The following is a 10,062-nucleotide window of genomic DNA, read 5'->3' as shown; positions in this document are numbered from 1 at the left end:
AGACTGGTTTGAGAGGTCCGATTGTAGATGCTCTAACATGTGAATGTGGTGGCATTCGTGGGACCCTTTGAAGGGGTCGTATTCAAAGTTCCAAACTCACGGTGAGGCCTGTCTGTACCTATCCCGAACAAATGCACCGCACCTTTGGGACGGACAAGGGAAGAAATGGCCTACATTTGTGCAGATCCGGCTACTCTACTTAGATACAAAGGAGATGCACCGTACCTGGTCACGCACCCATCGTCATCGCACACGTTTCGCCATTTCCATCCAGCAATCACGTACTTACGCACAGCACAGAGCACTACGGGTCAGCGATGAAGCGATTAATCCAAAGGTAATTAGTCGATGGCTTTGGGTGCCATTACCTGGCGACTCAGTGCCGCACAAGAGCAGATAAGGCTAAACAATCCCTGGAGCTCGTCTGGTCTCGTCGACCAGCCTCTAAAGAACGCCAGACATGTTTGGTAGGTGAGTATTTGTTTGGTCGAGGAATATTTAAGCACACGCACACATATATTTCTGGTCAATTGCATTGCATGGCTCCTGAAATTCAGGCGGTTTGGACATTGGCATCTCATCAGTGCATGATTGAACAGACAACAAACGACCAAGCATTAGCGATGGATTGATTGATTAAACACGAACGGACTGGACATAATGGATCAGTATGTTTGACCAAACGTACTTGCGCTGGGGATTTCCATAGCTAGCTGCTCTGCCTCCCAGATTGTCTGGCCAACGGGAACAGCTGCCCCTGGCCATGCGGATCTACTTGCAGATAGTACTGTAGTAATTGAGCGCACAGCAACTATATAGAGAGCTATTATAAGAGCGAGCAGGAAACAGGTAGCACTGCTCCTGTTCGTACGAGTAATTTCGAGATTTTGAACGAAACGATTAGCGATTGGAGCATGAACGAGTTCGGCCGGATTTGAAGATGAATGCATTTACATGCTGGGATCGATCGATGGAAAAAGGCTGTGGCTGGACTAACAACGGAGTACTCCTACTGTGCATGCAATTGATCCCGGGGAGAATTCCTTATCTGACCCTTTCTTAAAATCTGGTTCCCTATTTGACCCTACAAATTTCATTTTTTTTTCTCTTTTTGACATCATAAATTCATTTTATTTCTTTAATGACACTTTGGTCCCTTTTTGCTGTTAACATCGTCAAATGTGACTTGAAATGTTTTATTTACCGATGCTTTGCCACGTTGGGCAAAACAACAGAAAAATCAGTTTGACCGAACCATACACATCCTCCCCCAATTCACTTCTCTCCCGATTCCCCTTCCTTCTCCCCGAGCCCTAACCCTACAGCGGCGGCGCCAGGCATGGAGTTGGGCGCGGCAAGTAGTGAAGGACGGGTGGGGCGGCGCTGTGCAGATTAATAAGAAACTGAGTGGATGAATTACCACTGTGAGTAGGTTGCAGGACGTACGACTTCCTTCCTGCTCCTGGCTAGCTAGCTAGCAGCAAATAAAAAAAGCCAGCTTTAGTGCCTGCTTTGCTTAGCAGCGCCCGTGCAGGCGTGCACCAGATCAGTATGACACCCCACTTCGTTCCGTCGGTATTTAGTGGCTCATCATGCTTGACGTGACGGCAGTTCAATTCTACTACTACGCACCAAATTAACAGCCAACGAACCCCACGGAGATGAGATAAACTGTCAATTCTCTGGGAAAATCCCAGCGTGCCGACAGGCCGGGGTATCGTCAGAAATGGATAGTACTAGAAGCATACGCGCGCTTTGCTGCGCCGTTTTTTCTAATTGTTGTTGGGTCGAACGTATTATGTTTTTGGACTACACACTATGGTCCATTTTCTCTAATTGTTGTTGGGTCGAACATACTATGTTTTTGGACTACGCACTATGGTCGTATTACTTTGTTAAGTAAAATACAGTAAAGAAAGAGAAGTGAAGACTGTAAAAAGAGAGGATAAAACACATGTCATTAGATAGTCAAGAATACCTATTCAATAATGTGTACATATTCCTAACAGAAAAAGAACCTTTCCCATATCTGTCATAAAAGTTTTGATTACCGTGGCTACATCGAGATAATACACCATGGCGTCAACACCAACTTGGAAACTTACAGAAGTTCCATTTCCGATTCGAGCTTCCCCACTTAGAAAATCTCACGACGGCAAATTTGAAACATACATGATATCTTATAAGAATTTATTTACTTACTAACCCTCAACTACTTGGGAGACGAAGAACTGGCGAAAATGAAATCACCCTCTAATTCACTATCATCAGATGGACATGCAATGCAAAGTGAAATCATATTCTCTCTTGACGTCCAAAACTCCAGAACTCAATTGCTAGGTTGTGGCCTATCACAACAAACAGTTTTGAATTGTTTGTCAGAATCCCCCTATAAACCGGGAATAGCCACAGAAATAGATGAACTCGGTGACACTCACTCCCATTGCTCGCCAAGAATCTATTGCAATATGCTTAATGTTGTTTATGCACTAGCACTTACTTTTCACACACAGAAAGATAAGATGATAGTAACAACATTCTGTTAAAAAATAACAAAAAACATGGAGAAAGGACACAATACCCTGCTACCTTCATGTATATAAATTCTCAAAAAAATCTAGTTGAAACCATACATTTGACAAATGAACGACATAATTGATAGTTATCAATCATGTGGATTTAAGTGGATAGCAGATTTTGCATTAGGTCATACGTCCTTGGTATAGATTCATCAGATCTTTGCTATTTCAAAGTTCATTCCATGACTAACTATACAAAGGGATATTTAATTCTTTATTTTACATCGATAAATGACACAAGCTGCAGCAAATCATGCAACATTTTTATTATGACTTGGACATGCTACAATTTTAGGAAGATCAAACAGATAAAACATTTTCAATTTATTTGCAGATACACATTAACAATTATATGTCTAGTAAAGAAACTATACATAACTGACTCTTTTGTTGGATAGAACTAAAAAATTCAACGGTAAGAAATTCTAAAAGCATACCTGCATCTTTGAACTTCAAAAATTAGAGGTGGTACCAGGGAACCAAAATGAAATATAATATACATGTCAAACAAAAGAAAATGCTCTCACTACAGCCGTTGTCTGATGTACCGTGAAATATAATGTTTTATGTCCCTTGGATAGTGTGGCCTAGAAAGCATATCCAGGGCTGTCATTTATATATAGCACATGATTTGATTGAATAACAAAAGAATGTGCTAGTCTGATAATCGTCCCTCCCTCAAACAAATGTACAAAGTGCAGAAGGCATAGCAAAGATAATAACTGTACTACCGTTGTTGATTCTCAAGTCAGGGCCACAACCAGCCTAGCCGGATGACAAATGCAGCTATGTATAAACATGGATATTCTATTTGGATTACTCTTCTTCATAAGATCAGCTAATCTAGGTGCAACAAAATAGGGAACCAACATGAGCATGAAGCAAACAAAACAAATCCTCAACTGATGTCATATCCGCTTGTCCAAGTGATAGTCATCTACAATGGTACTAATTCAGTTACATTCTGAGAATTGTGAAGACATTTATCTGCCATGAGCATAACCCATTTTCTTTTTAACAATGTAGGTTCTTATCACAAAGATATTTTCACAGTTTGTTTTGAGAAATGGCACATGCTAATTCAGTCGCGTTCAACTGCAGATTGGTAGTCAGTTTAATTACTTCGTTTCTAGACCCCTGGCCCCTTGCGCCAAACGTTGGTAGATTGTGGCCTTTGGATTCACGAATGCCACCTTGCTTGAGACAGTAATCAGCTTCGGCTGTGACCAAATTTGTAAAACAATGATTCAGATTTGAGTAACATCAAGAAATGTTTATTCAGAATAACATTGGAGTTGTTGTTATTCACAGAAGTTCGGACACTACAGTAACATTTTACCTTCAAGAGACCGGCAGAAAAAGGCGAACATGAGAAATCTTCTCTTTAGTGGATTGGTAGAAGCTTCAGATGGCCCTTTCCAGACTTGCTATATCCACCATTCTTGAATTTTACTCATTAGAAGAGCATGAAAAAAATCAAGGTCCAGAGCGAACGTCTTAACAGGCTAAATCCCGGCATGAATATCAACTACAGGTGTTGTGATGGCACTTGAAGATTGACTCACAAATCGCAACACTGAAATTTTTAAACAAGAAATACCAAGCATGAGATCCTTTATCGTTTTTTTAGGAAAAAGATCATGAAATCCTCATTGGAGGGCTTAACGCTTGAACTGAAAATGTCTGAATTTATTGGGTTGCTGCTACTGTAAAGCTAAACACAGATGAAATCTACTACTTATTTCAGAGGACACAAAGGGTATATGAAGATTAACTCCTTAGGTAGCATCTAGAATTCCATGAGCTCACCAGAAATCCATAGCTTGTCCGACCAAATAAGTAGCAGGCCTACAAATACTCCATGATTTTTGCTCAGAATTAAGATCAACTTTTCCGAAATTAGCCTAGGGAGAAAACAATAGCCTGGGGGGGAGGGGGGATGCGGACCATGGTGGGCTTGAGGAAGGTGGTCGGGCCTGCAAGTGGCGGACGTCCCTGTCCAGTGCCACCATGGTGCGTCCTGTCGGCGGCGCGGCGCACGGTGAGGGCCTTGGCGGCCTCCCGCAGCTCCAGCACGGTCCTCTCCTTCAAGACATGAAGCTCCCACAATCCATCCGCCTGACCTGCCCAACTCGACATTAGTGAAATAGAAAACCGGCCTGGGTGGATGATGAAGCGGTGGATGGAGACACCGGTGGTGGGTTGGGAAGGCCCGTGTGAGGAGGAGGGCCGCGAGCAATCTCGTGGTGCCTCACGGATCTGGACGAAGGAAACATCGCGCAAGGTGGTGTAGCCGGGGAGATGCGCGGCGGCAGCCGGAGCTCGGTGGGCGGCGACCGCTAGGCGGACGAACCCTACCGGGAGAAGATAGATATTGGGAGGGTGGCTCGCTCAAGGGCATGCGAAGTCAACATAGCTGAACCGAACAAACCAACTATTGGGTGGCCTGGCCACCTAGCAGTACGTCGGTTGCGACTTGGGAGCGATATTTTTTTTGACAAACGTAGTGAACTTCCGGGGAAAAAAACCTCGAGCGCTCCCAGGGCACCAATTCCTGGGAGCTTAGAAACTGTACAGATACAAGGCTACAGAATACGGTACAGGCGCGCGGCGGGCGGGGCGGGACCGCGCCTGTTCGCTACGTCCAATCCCTCCACCCGGATCCATCCATGCAGTCGCTGTTGTGGTAGCTGCATCAGCATGCCCTGCCTCATCGCCTTCCTCAACTTGCTGCCGTTGTCTGCTTGCTTTGCGCTTAGCAAAATACTCCCTCCGTTTCTAAACATAAGTCGTTGTAGAGATTCCACTATAAACCACATACGGATATATATAGATGCATTTTAAGTGTAGATTCATTCATTTTGTTCCGTATGTAGTTCATAGTGAAATCTCTACAAAGACTTATACGGTGTATTTAGGAACGGAGGGAGTATCATGCATGCATGCACCATTGCCGTCAGTGTACCGCACTCCGGGCGACCTTGTTGTTAACGACCGCCTTCTCTAGTCACTAAGCTCGTACAGATACAGGATTGCTGCAGTTGGTAGCTACTCCCTCCGTTCTGATTTACTCGTCGTAGTTTTAGTTCAATTTGAATTAAAACCACTACGAGTAAATCGGAACGGAGGGAGTAAGTTCTAGAGTAAACAACAAGAAGAACAGGGGGTTGCGACGTGGGAGGAGAGCCGGAGGTGGGGGAGATAGCTAGAGGAAGAGAGTGCTCACAGTTCTGTCGTATTGATTATGGCAACTGTTACAGAGGTACAAATAGCCGAGGCCACCCAACGTCTCCCATGGTACACGGCACGCAGGCCCAACGTGGAGAGTGGTTGTGATCCTCAAAGCTAGGAAGTAGTTACAACAATATACAGAAGTCTACATACATGCAACGACCGAGTTTAACACCCCCCGCAGTCGGAACGCCGCCGGGGTGGATGTTCAGACTGGACCTAAACTCGGTGAAGACCGCGCTCGGGAGCTCCTTGGTGAAGACGTCGGCATACCGGGATCCGGACGGAACATGCAGAACTCGTGCTTCGCCCAAGGATACACGATCACACACAAAGTGAATGTCAATTTTGACGTGCTTTGTGCGTTGATGCTGGACGGGGTTCGTCGACAGATACGTGGCGCTGATGTTGTCACAATACACAATCGCGACGCGAGTGGGAGGGCACCGGAGCTCCTGGAGAAGCTGGCGTAGCCAGGTAGTTTCAGCGACACAGTTGGCGACAACCTGATATTCAGCTTCAGTGCTGCATCGGGACACCGTGTGCTGCCGTTTAGAGGACCATGAGACAAGGTTTGCACCGAGAAAGACACAAAAGCCAGAGGTAGATTTGCGGGTATCCGGACAGCCGGCCCAGTTGGCGTCAGAATAAGCAATGAGGTCATGAGATGGCGACTTATAGAATTGCAAACCGTAGTGTGAAGTGCCCTTAAGATAACGCAAGACGCGCTTAACTAGTTGGTAGTGGGTGGTGCGTGGAGCGTGCATGAAGAGGCACGCACGTTGCACAGCGTAGGGTATATCTGGGTGAGTGGTGGTTAAGTACTGTAGGGCTCCAGCTAGGCTGCAGTACAAGGTGGGTTTAGAAAGAAGGCTGCCATCGTGGAGGGAGAGTTTGGCGTTGGTGTCTACGGGTGTGTAGATAGGATTGCAGTTAAGCATGTTGGCACGTTCTAATATCTCAAGCACATATTGTTGTTGGGAAAGAAAGAGGCTAGAGTGGTTGCGTGTGACATTGACCCCAAGAAAATGGTGAATATCGCCTAAGTCCGACATGGCAAACTCCGTCTTAAGGGAAGTGATAATGGAGTGAAGGGTGGTAGTGGTGTTGGCAGTGAGTATGATATCATCTACATATAGTAGAAGATATGCAACAGAGGAGCCATGGCAGTAGATAAAGAGGGAAGAGTCACACTTAGAAGTCACGAAGCCCAAGGACAAGATGAAGGCCTGAAAGCGCAAAAACCAAGTCTGGGGGGCCTGTTTTAACCCATAGAGAGATTTCTTGAGAAGACAAACATGGTTGGGAAAGGAAGAGTCGACAAAGCCCGCCGGTTTTTGACAATAGACTGTCTCACCAAGATCGCCATGGAGGAACGCGTTCTTGACACCGAGTTGATGTATGGGCCAAGAATGCGCTGTGGCGATGCTGAGAACAACCCGAATGGTGGCCGGTTTGACAACCGGGCTGAAGGTCTCAGTATAATCAACGCCTTCCTGTTGAGTGAAGCCACGTAGGACCCAACGCGCCTTATACCGTGCCAGTGTACCGTCGGAGTGAAATTTGTGACGGAAAATCCACTTCCCGGTGACCACATTAACACCTGCAGGACGGGGACCCGAGGGGAGCAGTATCAGGTGGGTCAGGCGAATTCGGTGATGGTGAACCCATGAATGGTGCATGGCATGCGGGAGGTGGGTGGGCCAGCCCGGTCGGCTCGGTGGGGAGACGGGCGGGCGCGTGGGAAGAGGCGGGTGGCGGAGCAGATTGCGAGGCGGATCGCGTGGGGTCATTGGCGTCCGAGGTTGGTGGGTGGGCGTGGATCCCGGAGGGGATCGTGCGCAGGTGAGTGGGAGGGGCGGGATCTGGTGCGGTAGCTGCGCCTATGACCGGGGGTGTGTACGAAAAAATAGTCTCGTCAAAAATAACATGGCGAGAAATGATAACGCGACGGAGTGTAGATCGAAGCAGCGATACCCTTTGTGCTCTAATGGGTAGCCAAGGAAAACACAACGCGTAGAGCGAGGTGCCAATTTGTGAGGGCTGGTGGCATAGAAATTGGGGAAACACAAACAACCAAACACACGAAGGTGGTCATAACGAGGATGCATGCCGGTGAGGAGGAAAATGGGGTGTATGGGGTGGTCTTGATGGAGGGGCGACGATTGAGAAAGTGTGTGGCAGTGTGGAGGGCCTCGACCCAAAAGGGCGGTGGTAAGTTGGCGTGAATGAGAAGGATGCGTATGACGTCGTTGGTGGTGCGAAGCATGCGCCCAGCCTTGCCATTTTGCGGAGAAGTGTGAGGGCAAGAGAGATGATATACGATACCGTTGGTCGAGAAAAAGTCGCGGAGAGAAGTGTTGATGAACTCCCCGCCATTGTCACACTGCATACATTTGATGAGAGTGTGAAATTGGGTGAGGATATAGGTGAATAAGCGTTGTAAGGTAGAAGAGGCGTCGGACTTGTGGCGCAAGGGGAAGGACCATGAGTAATGGGAGTAATCATCGAGAATTATGAGATAGTATTGATAACCAGAGAAACTTACAACCGGGGAGGTCCACAAATCACAATGAATAAGTTGAAAAGGTGCACTAGTACAATTTTGGGAAGATGAAAAAGATAAACGGGGCTGTTGTCCTAATTGACATGCCGTACAAGGAGAGCGAGCGGTGTTATTACAATCTGGAAGAAAATCCTTGGAGATAGAGGCAAGGGAAGCTTTGCCCGGATGGCCGAGGCGCTGGTGCCACAAGTCGCCCGGAGTGGTGAAGAAAGCAGCGCCATCGACAGACTCATTTCCATAGAACAGGTAGAGGGGACCAGCGCTACTGGACGTCAGAAGAGGAGTCCAGGTTGGAAGTGCCTTCACAGAGAAATCAGAAGGATTAAAGTCAACAAAAACATTATTGTCAGTAGATAATTTTCGAACAAAGATAAGATCTTTGACAATATTAGGACAGACAAGAACATCGTTGAGGGAAAGATTAGAAGGAGGAAGGGTGGTAGAACCCATGCCAATGATAGGGAGACGATCACCATTACCAACAATAATGCTAGATGAATTATGCTTTGGAAAAGAACGAAACATAGAGAGGTTAACAGGGTTGCTGGTGACGTGTGTGACCGCGCCGGAGTCGAGGATCCGGTCAGCTCTGTGGTGAGGAAGGCCCTGCTGGCTGTAGGTGTGCTGGAACAGGGCGGCGTGATCCCACGAAGGCGGGCCGGCCTGGAACGACGGTGTAGACAGAGGCGACGGCCCGGACAACATCAGCGGATACGCCTGAGAGTGGACACCAGGACGAGGTCTGAGCACACCGGCAACATTGGGAGGAACCCACCCAGAGCGAGGGGCGGGGAGGGCCATGCCGTACAGAGCGAAGTGCCCTGTCCAAGGGGACGACTGAGGCGGGGCAGACCCGCAAGGCCGCGACCACCCGAGTCAGATCGGCCGCGCCCACGACCGCCATTGCGGCCGCGACCACGCCCGCGATCACCGCCGCCAGAGCCATGACCATTGTTGCCGCCAGAGTCGCGGCCCGACGGGGGGCGCGATCATTGCGGTCGGCGCGATCGCCACGGTCACCGCGGTTGTTGTTGGAGTTGAGACCGCCAGAGATGGTGAGAGTGGCAGAGCCGGCCTTCGCCGCCCGGAGGTTGATGTTGTACTCGGTGAGATCCAGGCGGGAGTGAGCGATGTGGAACGGCGGCAGGGGCACCGTATCGTCGAGGATGGTGCGAATGGTGTCGAAGCGGGCATCCAGGCCATGAAGAAGCTGCATGGTGAGGTCGTGATCCTCGACCGCGTGACCGGTGTCCGCGAGGCCGTCCGCGACGGCCTTGAGACGGCGAGCATAGTCAGGGACGGAAGGTCTCCTTGCTTCAGGTTCCGGAACTGGTGCGTCAGGTTGAGGTACTGGGTGCCTTCATTCGCCAGGAAGTAGTCCCGGATACGGCGCCACGCGGTGAACACGTTGACGCCGCCGCCCATGACGAGCTCGAGGATGGAGTCGACCAGGATGAAGTAGAGCCAGAGGGTGAGGCGATGATCGACAGCGAGCCAGGCCGCAACGGGGTTGGGAGGAGGCGGGCGATCCACGTGATCTTGCACGCGATACTGCATGAAAACGCAGTAGAAGAAAGTTCGCCACTTCATGCAGTTGTTCTCGGCCGGATCAAGTTTGAATATTATGTGGTTGGAGATATGATCATTGTGGAAGGAGATGAGGAGGGAGTCGGCCCATGGTACGAC

The 10,062-nt window shown here is 48.4% G+C and overlaps 1 long non-coding RNA gene across 1 annotated transcript; it reads right to left on the bottom strand.

Moving 5' to 3' along the window:
• Positions 1 to 2,550: 2,550 nt before the first annotated feature.
• LOC119278193 lies at positions 2,551 to 5,087 on the bottom strand. The gene is made up of 4 exons (XR_005137663.1): positions 4,527 to 5,087; positions 4,389 to 4,427; positions 3,919 to 4,155; positions 2,551 to 3,799 (listed from the first exon to the last, which is right to left on the bottom strand). It is a non-coding gene; the product is annotated as an uncharacterized LOC119278193 (long non-coding RNA).
• Positions 5,088 to 10,062: the final 4,975 nt, after the last annotated feature.

This window comes from Triticum dicoccoides, chromosome 3B (genome assembly GCF_002162155.2).
Source record: "Triticum dicoccoides isolate Atlit2015 ecotype Zavitan chromosome 3B, WEW_v2.0, whole genome shotgun sequence".
In the NCBI taxonomy this organism is placed as follows: domain Eukaryota; kingdom Viridiplantae; phylum Streptophyta; class Magnoliopsida; order Poales; family Poaceae; genus Triticum; species Triticum dicoccoides.
The sequence above is the reverse complement of the archived record's forward strand: the minus strand, read 5'-3'. Positions and strand labels throughout refer to the sequence as shown.